Genomic DNA, 10985 nt, shown 5'->3' on the forward strand with positions numbered 1-10985 from the left:
TCAAAACTAGGTACTATTCACAATTGTCCTCTTCTGCAAGGATTGCAGTTCTCTTTTTGATTGATACTGGCCGAGCATGGCTGCGAATATAGCATATAGGATCATTACAGTTCACCTAAGAGTGGTTTTACGTGGTAGTGTCGAAATGCTAACTTGGTTGTACAAGTCTCGATATTCTTGCTGTTATTTTAATTTTTATTAACTGATCCTATCATTTTGTATTTTTCACCAGCCAAAGCTCGCCTGATTGTGAGAACGGAACTTGTTAACAGTATATTTTGATTAATTAGCTTTGGTATTCTTGCTGTTATTTCAATTTTTATTTATGTTCACCATGTCGGTTTTCTATTGCGGTTATACTGAAGAAGAAGTTGTTTGCTTCCCTAGCTATTTACGCAAAGTACAGCGTGTTAGCGACTCAGCTGCAGGGTGCAATATGTCAGGGGATTTTGTTCCTGCACGAATATATAGTTTGTTCTGGAATTATTTGGTTCTTCGGTATCAATTTTAGTATGTATGCACAAGCCTAACCTTACTTGAAAAGAGTTATGTACCATATTGTTCATGTGGATACCCTTGACGTCACAGGGAACAGATCACCAAGAACAAAAGCAGAAGAAATAGCTTCATCTCTCTATCACTACATCACAGAGACAAACCAAGCTGGAGGATCAACATCTCTGGTCTAAGAAAAGAACCAAACCTTTCCAATTCGGTATCCAGTAGCCATTATCACCACCTACCATTGATCACATGCACGTACCAACTAGATGTACCCTTTCTTTGTATGAACTACTTTGCAATGAATTAAGTCTTGGACTGACTTACCAAACATTGCAAAAAGCCAAATAGCTTATCGATTCATGTGGCGCGGCGGGTACGCCGCGCACTACACGCTAGTTTTTTTTATAAGAGTGGAGATTTGTCACTCGCTGGCGACGCAGCGCACATGCGATCCACCCGAGTGTGGAATCTGGGCCAACCCTCTCAGAGAGCGACCACGGTGAGTGCCAACCGGTTTTGGTAACCTTCTAAATGGGTTCTTTTGTTTTATTTTTCTTCTATTGTTTTTTCAGGGGCTTTACTGAGTGTTTTTCTGTTATTTATTTTTCTATTCCTTCTTTTTTCATTTTCTTTGTTTATTATATTTCTTTTCTTTTAAAAGCTTAATTTTTGTTGGAATCTTTTTCGAATTTTTAAATATTTATTCAGAATTTCAAAAAATATTCATGTTTTCATAATTTATTCTCATTTTTCAAACTGTTCGTGGTTTCATATTGTTATTCATAATTAAAAAAAGAAAATTCCAAATACGATCACATTTTCAAAATCTGTTCGCATTTTCCAAAAGCATTCGGAGTTTTGAAATTTGTGCTTGTTTTTACAAACGTTTGGAGTTTTCAATTTTTGTTCATATTCTGAAATTTTGTTCACAATTTCAGAAATGATTGGAATATGAAAATTTGTTCCTGTTTTCAAAAAAGTTTATAGTTTTGAATTTGGTTCAGATTTATTATTATTTTCATTTTTAATTTTTTTTGGAATTTATAAATTTGTTCATGTTTTTAAAAATTAGCTCAAATTCGTGATTCCCCAAAATGTTGGAAATTTTAAAAATGTCTGTATTTTCAAATTTTGTTCACGAATTCAAAAATGCTCCTGCTCTCAAAATTTGTTCACCAATTAAAAAATGAGCCTTTCTTGAAAATTTGTTTGGAAATTTTTACAAAAATTCACATGTTTGTCAAAACTTGTTCGTGATTGTGAAAAATATTTCAGAATTTTAGATAATGTTCGTGTTTTTAAGATTTGTTCAAAAATTTGTAAATAATTCCTGTTTTAAATTTTGTTCACAAATTTAAAAATTCTCACATTCTTGAAAAACTTGTTCCTGCTTATCAAAATTGGTCAGAAATTTTTAAAAATGTTCCTATTTTTCAACATTTGTGCACGACTTCAAAAATTCTCCCTGTTTTTAAAATTTGGTTACAAATTCAAAAAATGTTTACTTTTTGAAAACTCGTCTGTGTTTGTGAAAAACGTTTGGAATTTTTCTAAAAAATATTCTGAACTTCTAAGTAATGATTGAAAAAAGGACAAATAATCCGATATGCGGACGTGTCTTGTTCTTAGTATTTGCGTCATCTTTTTTCCATGAACACATATCAGCCACAGTGGCTAGCTACTTGTGTCCACCAGTGCTCAATCGCGAGTTCGAATCCTAGCGTTTTTGTTTGAGAATTTCGAATCCTAGCTGATGGGCCGCATTTCGCATGCCTGCGTGGGCCGGCCCTGTCGCAGGTCCCGCATAAGACGCCAAATTTTCTCAAAAAAGAGAGCATAAGACGCAAAATACACCTTAAAAAAGCATAAGACGCCAAATAGGCATCGGGGCGAGAAATCAAGCTTCTAGCGTTGCATGCCGTGATGGACCAGTGGGATGTTTTTAGAACCTCCATGTATATAGTTTGGGATATACTCCCTCTGTCCCAAAATATAAAAACGTTTTTAACACTAGCATATTATCAAGAACGTTCTTATATTCTGGGAGAGGGGAGTAGTTTTTACAAATCAATAGACTTTGAATGAACAACAGGCGATGCTATACAACGCTTATAGAGTATTTCCTCCTAGGCAGCAGGTTGCCACGTGTGGTGCGCTGGCGCACCTGCAGGATGACTTTTTTTTCCACACGTGTTTATTTTTTATTTTTGGGTTTTTGCATTTTACTTGGTTTATTCCTAGATTTTCTTTTTTCTAATTTTCTTTATTTTTCTCGCATGAAGCACACCATGAAAAACACGGTTGTGCTTCACAGTGAAACAAAACTATGGAAAAACACATATGTGCTTCCCGAAAAGTGAAAAGCACAATGTGCTTCTCAGAAAGCGAAACATACAGTTTTGCTTATAAGTGCAAAAACGTAGATGTGCATAAAAAAAAAGCAAAAAGCACAAATGCTCTTTTGGTTTCCCTTTTGTTTTTGTTTTTTTGGTCGGGTTCTGTTTTTTTTTTTCTTGTTTCTTATTTTCATTTCTTTTTTGGTTTTTGATTATTTTGATTTTCAGTTTCCTTTATTTTTTCAGGAAAATAATTCATCGGATCCGGTTAACATGGGATCTAGTTTCAAGAATCTGGACTCGAGAAACACAACAATAAAATGATTCACGATTTGGATGCACAATTGAAGAAATAAAACATATGAAAAATAATGAATGAACGAAAAAAAGCACAATACTGCCAGGTTGCGAGAAATGTCATATATGCAGTGTGTCACTTATCACCACAAAAGAAAGTGAGAGTGACCTTTGCAAGGGTTACCCTCTAACTAATGATGCAATTTGGGACATTGTCGGACAAATGCAGACGGTAAGCCCTATGGGTCCGAGTGCAGTCTATTTTTCCTCTTTTTGGGTCTGGAATGTACTGTATTTGTTGCCTTCAAAAACAAAACATACTGCACTTGTTTATCGTTTTATTAATTGAGCTCTCTGGTTTAATTGTGGTTCTTCCTTTTTGTTTTTTTCTCTTTCCAAAATTTCAGAATATTTCTTTTAGTGTGAGAGTACTTAAATTGTAAAATTTTAAAATTCCTATTTTCCCCCTAAAATTAATGAATAATTCCTAAACATTTTTAAATATTTCTAGGTCTCGAAGCATGGACACATAGAACAACAAATGCACAAACATAAGCAAAATCAGTTGAGTATGAAAGAACAAAATTAAGGCACAAAAACATAATATTGGTAAGTTGAGATGTTTTATGGTATGGGCCATGAACAAAATTAGCCTGCATATACGTAGAGCTTTGAACAAAATAAAAGGAAATTGTTGCTACCATTTGGACTTGATAGCGAGAAGAAGAAGATGAGATAATAACTTCATAATTAGGGTTGATAAGGATCCATGCGGCTGCGAGCTACTCACGTACTAGCATATTTTTGGTTGTCCCCTGAGGCAAGAATTTTGTGGAAAACACAACATCAACGAATTCTTGTCTACCCGGTCTGAAGATGATTGTTGCGAAACGAAATAGATTAGAGATAGATATATAGTTTGAGCAAAAACCACATTTTGGACCTCGTGTGCCACTGGTTCTGGATGAAAATTTATTTTTTGTCATAGCAAAAAGTTCTGAAATGTATCGTGCATACATGCGTCAAATGCTACATGTACACGTGGCCATTTTTATCGCACACATAAATGTTTGAATCTTGTAATTATTGTACAATAATAAATTGAGGATTGTATATATATAGGCCGGGGGAGTTTTCCGTCTCTTTTCAAGATACTATATGTATATGTAAACTTTGGTGTCCAAGGACAAAGCTTTGCAAATTGAGCAAAAGGAGCACCAAAATGGGAGCACAACAGATAAAGTATTCCACTTGTCATTTTGGATGAACAATGTCATATCTCATTTCCCACACCAACGGAAAATTTGACTGCTTTCATGGTGCGAGTTAATTATAAATCAAACGGCATACGATTCAGAATAAATGATTTCAGGGTTTTTTGCAAGTAGGAAAAAATGCTCCACATCATCATAACATGCTATACTCTCTCGACCCAAAATAGAAGAAGCGAACAAACATAACATTTGATTCTTTGTTCTAGAAACACAGTAAAGACGCAAACGCTAACAACACACACACGCGCGCGCGCGCGCACACACACACACACACACAACACACACACACACACTCATCCTATGAACATACAGACGCAATCCTATCTCTATGATCACCTTTGAGAGAATGAGTTGGTAGATCTTAAGATTGACGAATTCACCGCATGCACCTTGTAGACTGTAGTTGACAGACACATAAGACATATCATACCACCGAAAGGATAGTGTCAAACAGCCTGAAATAATTTTAGAAAATATGCGAGCACCATTTGATTCTCCATGTACAGCAGCAACATAACTCCTTGTCAGGACAATTGGTGCATACAAAACACAACACATGCCCTGAATATCGCACTGGTCGTGCAAGATTATACTCCTGCAGATATATAAACGCGCGCACACCAGTGCTACGATCGAGTAGCTGGTCCAGCTGGATAGTAATCCGGGACATGCGTACGTACGTGTGCCCATGGTAATGATTCAGTCGGGACAAGTACGCAAGTGCAATTCTCGCTTAATTAACTTCCATTTGATGTCGGCCACACAAACTAGTAGGCAGTACGGACGGTATGATTTTGAATAAGTACCGTAATAAATAGTAAATATTGTACTACTTCCGTCCTGGTTTATTGGCTTCTTTAGTATTTTGTACAAATTTTGATCATGTATTTAATTAACAAAATACTACTCCCTTCGTTTCAAAATAGGTGTCTCAGCTTTGTACTAATTTTAGTATAAAGTTGTACTAAAGTCGAGACACTTATTCCAGAACAGAGGGAGTATGTCACAAAAAATAGTATCATTGAAAACTATGTTCAAATATGAATTCAACTATATTTTTTTATGACATGCACTAACATTTTGTCAATTAAATTTATTATCAAATTGTAGCACAAAATATGAAGATGACCAATAAATCAAGACGAATGTAGTAGACTATATTTTTCTCTCCTTAATTTTGGTGGCCCGTCCGCATGGTTAGCGCAAGTGTCCATTTGGGTCGCTGTGGGTGTTGTGGGAGGGTCCCTCGGTGGGCCCGATTGTTTGGATGCTGCCATGGAGGCTTTTGATGCGCTAGTGGTAGGCCCTGTCGAGTCGCCGATGGCCGCAGTGTGGTGGCGGCGAACATTGCTATCGTGGGTGTCGACCTGGTTTTCATCGGCGTTGCAACTGTCGGCCAATGCAGCCACGACCAAAAAACATCATCAGAATTCAACGGTTGTGTTGCGTGGTTTTGAGTTGTTTTCATTTGTGGATGCTTGGGTGGTGCTATTGCTGGCGCGACATGTCTTGTTATCATTTGGCGTGATTGCAAAGAGTTTTAGGCCACCATGCAATTCTCCTTAGCATTCATATGAACTAAAAATTTCAAAAGTAATATGAGTATAAAATTTTATAGTTAATTAAATGAACTAAAGAAGATTGGCGAATAAGATTATCAATTTATACACTCCTAACCGAAATAATCCCGGCAGACGCCAGGCTGATTTTTGCGATATCGAGTGGCAATGTCCACCAGGTCTGGGAAAAGAGTCGGCATTTATCTGTCAGCAGCAAATCGATGGTGGCTGGACAGTACGTCCTTTTGATCGAAGATGGTAGCTAGCGCTCGCGATGGTACACCATCGGTTGTGTTGTTGTGCGTGCATCTGCGTGCGTAGGCTGACCAGGGTGGGCACCATGGTCCCGGATGTTTTGGTCCGAAAGCACGGCTGGGCGTGTTGTTCTTGCGCGTTTCAAGGGACAAAAATCTGAAGGCCGCGGAGAGAGTATGGGCGGCCCATCATTCAGCTAATACTGTACTACCGTAGCACCAGTAGACCTTGTGCTGCATGTAGCATTTCTGAGTTTAAAAAGTGAGAAATGGTCATATACATGGATGACTTTTGTATGTGCGCAAGATAGTTTCTCACATTTGCAAAAAGAACTAAAAGCATTGCATGCAACATAAGGTAAAGGGAAATTACGAGCTCTACACCTGCATGCAACGTGAGGTACATGCGTAACTAGTTGCAGATTGTAGTTTCCCGTTTCACCTCTATGCTCTACTCTACTGCTAAGTGAGAAATTAAGAGCTCTTAACGTTTGGTTCATAGGTGTATATACACCCTATATAGAAAAATAGTAATTAAATAAAAAAGACAAAAAAACTGGAAATATTTTTGAAATAAACTTGACCTTCCTTGTAATAGCAAAAGAATCACAAAACGAAAAACCACCGCTGACTTCATTTTAAGAAAAACTTTTTGGCCAAAATAGTATGAACAGTGACCTATAATAGAAATGAATTTTGTTCTTTTTGGCCCTGAAGTCAAGGTTGTTTTTTATTCATAAAAATTTATATACTAGTGCAAGAAAATGTCAAATTTATTCTATAAAATCTTCTAAACTTTTTTGACTTCAAAAAACCATATCAGGTGTATATACACCCAAGAACCAAACCGCATTTCCCCGTTTGCATGATGAAAATATGTGTGGAAACGATGGAGGAGGGACGCTGATATGTGTGGAGCTTCTATTGGATGCCGGTTGCATCCAATAGGGTCGCGACGCACGCAGTCAGTACGACTTGGTCGGCCCACTGTAGCGTGGCAGGTTAACTGTAGAGTGTTGGTGTACAATAGCAAGAGGGTTTACTATAGCATGGATTCAAAAAAGTATGAGCGGCTTTTAAAAAAGGTGATCAGTTTTTGGAAACATGATTTTCTTCTTCTAAAGTTTTTAAGCATTTTTAGAAAACTCGAAAACTTTTACAAAAGAATGGAACATTTTATTGTAACTTGTGAACAATTTTTGAATTTTGAAATTGTTATAAAATTTCTGAATACTCCTTGAAAATTACCAACAAATTGCGAAATTCCAAACTTTTTTCAGAAATTCCATTTTTTAAAGCATGATTTTATTTGAAAACATGATCAAACTCAAAAATTCTACATTTTTTGTAAACGTCAAACAATTTTAAAATTCGGAAAATTTTTATAGATTTTGAACATTACTTGAATACATGAAAAATTTCTGAAATTCTGAACTTTTTGAAGTTTGTGAATTTAGAAAAAAACTAAATAAAAAATGAAACAGAAAAAATGATAATGAAAAGAAGGAAATAAAAACACAAAGAAACCAAAAAAGCACGGCAGAAAAAACCCAGCGTACAACACTTAGAAACGTCAAAATTGGCCAGCCTAGTTTGAGCGCTCTTTGCATTTCAATAGCAATTTGATGCAACAAGCATCATATAGGGTTTTCCCTGATATGTATCGCTTGATGGGCTATGTATCTAGTAAAAATATTAAAAAGTTCACGAATTCAAAAAAGTTCATGAATTCAAAAAAGTTCACATATTTCAAGAAAGTTCAAATATTTCCAAAAAATCACTTATTGAAAAAATATTCATGAAATGAAAAATTGTATATTTGTAAAGAATTCACATACTTCGGAATATGCTAGCGGGTTTGAAAAATGTTCACAAATTTTCAAAAAAAATCATGAATTCAAGAGGGGTGAGCAAGATTAGGAAGAGAGGAGGCGCTGTGAGGAATAGATCAGAGCAAAGTTGCAGAGGAATTTGTGGAAGAAAAAGGAAGCGAGCGGCCATGGTAGGGAGTAGAAACGAGAGGATGGGAGCGATGGAGGATATGCTCGTGGAGAAGATAAGGTGGAGCGATGGGAGAGGTGGGCGGGCCCCACAACGACATGTGGTATGCGGAGAGGGAGGCTTGCGGGAGAGACTTTTCATCCGATTGAATTAAAACAATTTCCCAAAAACAATGCAGTAGTATGTTTTTTAGAGGCTGAAAACATTATGGCAGGGGTTGAGCGGGGCGGTTCAACCCGTTGGTACTAGACGTCAGTCTGAAATCTGCTAGGTCCCCTATCTGTTCGAGCTGATGATGCACCGGGTAACTCGTGTAGGATCCAGTTGAACTTGTTAGTGTTCGTAGGTTAGCACACTAGTTAGCGATCAGTGCTTATAAAGACTGAGCAAGAAGATGAAAAAAATTGATGCGGCGTTGCAACCCTAACAAGCAGGTGCCATTCTTCTCGGGACGATTGTGACACTCACACGTTCCCACAATATACATTCTAACAAGTTCATACACAAGTACAATAGAAAAGGTGAACATTCAGATCAAACTCATGTTAGCCAACATTCACAATCAACAACTCAAAAGATTCACATATACACAAGTTCAATATCTTTACGCATCCAAATGATTGAGAGCAGTGGCGGTGCCAGAAATCAAATCATATGTAGTCACTTCAAAATTATGTAGTCAAATGTACATATTTCCATGTTTTTCTGCATGATTTATACTTGTTGTATTGCGTTTTTCCCAAAAAGCTGTGTAGTCAAGTGACTACATAGCCTATGTGTGGCTTCGCCACTGATTGAGAGATCACAAGCCAATATTCATAGCCAACATTCACAGAAAGATTCAGATATACACAAGTTTAGTATGTCTATGCATTCAAATGATTGAGAGGTCATAGCCACTATCATCCATCGACACACTTTAATTACCTAGGGTGCAGACTGGTAAGTGATGTTCACTCGTGGTACTTATTGCTAAAATTAATGCTTGTGTGAGCAAACTTTTGAGTACATAAGAGGCAGCACAGACCATCTGAACTTTTCTTATAGGTTTATCCTCATGATAGTGGCCTTGATGCTGCGAGAGGTTTGAGCATCTTGGCCACTACTTTCATCCAACTAGTTTACTGGCTCACCTTGGTCCTGTAGCTCACCAAACTACAATGCAGACAATAAAGGAGGCAGTCAAAAAAATGAACCACCCAAAGTTTTTGTGCAGTTCAACTAAAACTGAGCATCCCTGATGTGCAGACTAGTTAAGTGGTGTTCACTCTGGCACTTCTTCTTGTCAAGATTGATGCTTGTCTCAGTAAACTTTGGAGTACATAGGAGCATCATAAGTATCTGTCCATCTGATCATTTTGTGCAGTTCTACTGAAATCGACCAATGTAAGGATTTTCCTGCAAGTTGAGGCTCCAAGTTACTCCTTTTATGAAATCGGCCAACTATAGAACAATACCAAATTACCAATAGATATGACAGAGCACAATAATCAGGATGAAGGCCATAGGCCGGTACCAACCTGTGCGAGGAAGCTTATCAATTAGTACTTCCTTTGACTGGAAGTCAAGATAAGCGATTGACAGGAAAGGAAGGAAGCAGTTGAAGCAATGAACCACCCAAAGTTTTTGTGCAGTTCCACTGAAATCAAGCATCCCTGTTGGCACATATATTCAGAAAGTGAGATTACTGTAATAGTGGCACTAGTTGCTGAAACATACACTAACAAATAGAAGCATCCTCATTATCATAATGGGTAAAGTTACCAACATAGTAGCCTTGCTTAAAGAGAGGGTTATCAGTGCCAATTAGCTCACTGCTACCTCTTGAGCACTGCGTTGGTTTTCTCTTGAAGAGGAAGGGTGATGCAGCAAAGTAGCGTAAGTATTTCCCTCAGTTTTTGAGAACCAAGGTATCAATCCAGTAGGAGGCTACGCGCGAGTCCCTCGTACCTACACAAAACAAATAAATCCTCGCAACCAACGCGATAAGGGGTTGCCAATCCCTACACGGTCACTTACGAGAGTGAGACCTGATAGATATGATAAGATAATATTTTTGGTATTTTATGATAAAGATGCAAAGTAAAATAAAAGGCAATGAAAATAACAAGTGTTAGAAGATTAATATGATGGAAGATAGACCCGGGGGCCATAGATTTCACTAGTGGCTTCTCTCGAGAGCATAAGTATTTTACGGTGGGTGAACAAATTACTGTTGAGCAATTGACAGAATTGAGCATAGTTATGAGAATATCTAGGTATGATCATGTATATAGGCATCACGTCCGAGACAAGTAGACCGACTCCTGCGTGCATCTACTACTATTACTCCACACATCGACCGCTATCCAGTATGCATCTAGAGTATTAAGTTCATAAGAACAGAGTAACGCTTTAAGCAAGATGACATGATGTAGAGGGATAAATTCATGCAATATGATAAAAGCCCCATCTTGTTATCCTCGATGGCACAATACAATACGTGCCTTGCTGCCCCTACTGTCACTGGGAAAGGACACCGCAAGATTGAACCCAAAGCTAAGCACTTCTCCCATTGCAAGAAAGATCAATCTAGTAGGCCAAACCAAACTGATAATTCGAAGAGACTTGCAAAGATAACCAAACATACATAAAAGAATCTAGAGAAGATTCAAATATTGTTCATAGATAAACTTGATCGTAAACCCACAATTCATCGGTCTCAACAAACACACCGCAAAAGAAGATTACATCAAAAAGATCTCCACGAGAGAGGGGGAG

Source organism: Triticum aestivum, chromosome 4A (assembly GCF_018294505.1).
Source record: "Triticum aestivum cultivar Chinese Spring chromosome 4A, IWGSC CS RefSeq v2.1, whole genome shotgun sequence".
Classification (NCBI taxonomy): Eukaryota; Viridiplantae; Streptophyta; class Magnoliopsida; order Poales; family Poaceae; genus Triticum; species Triticum aestivum.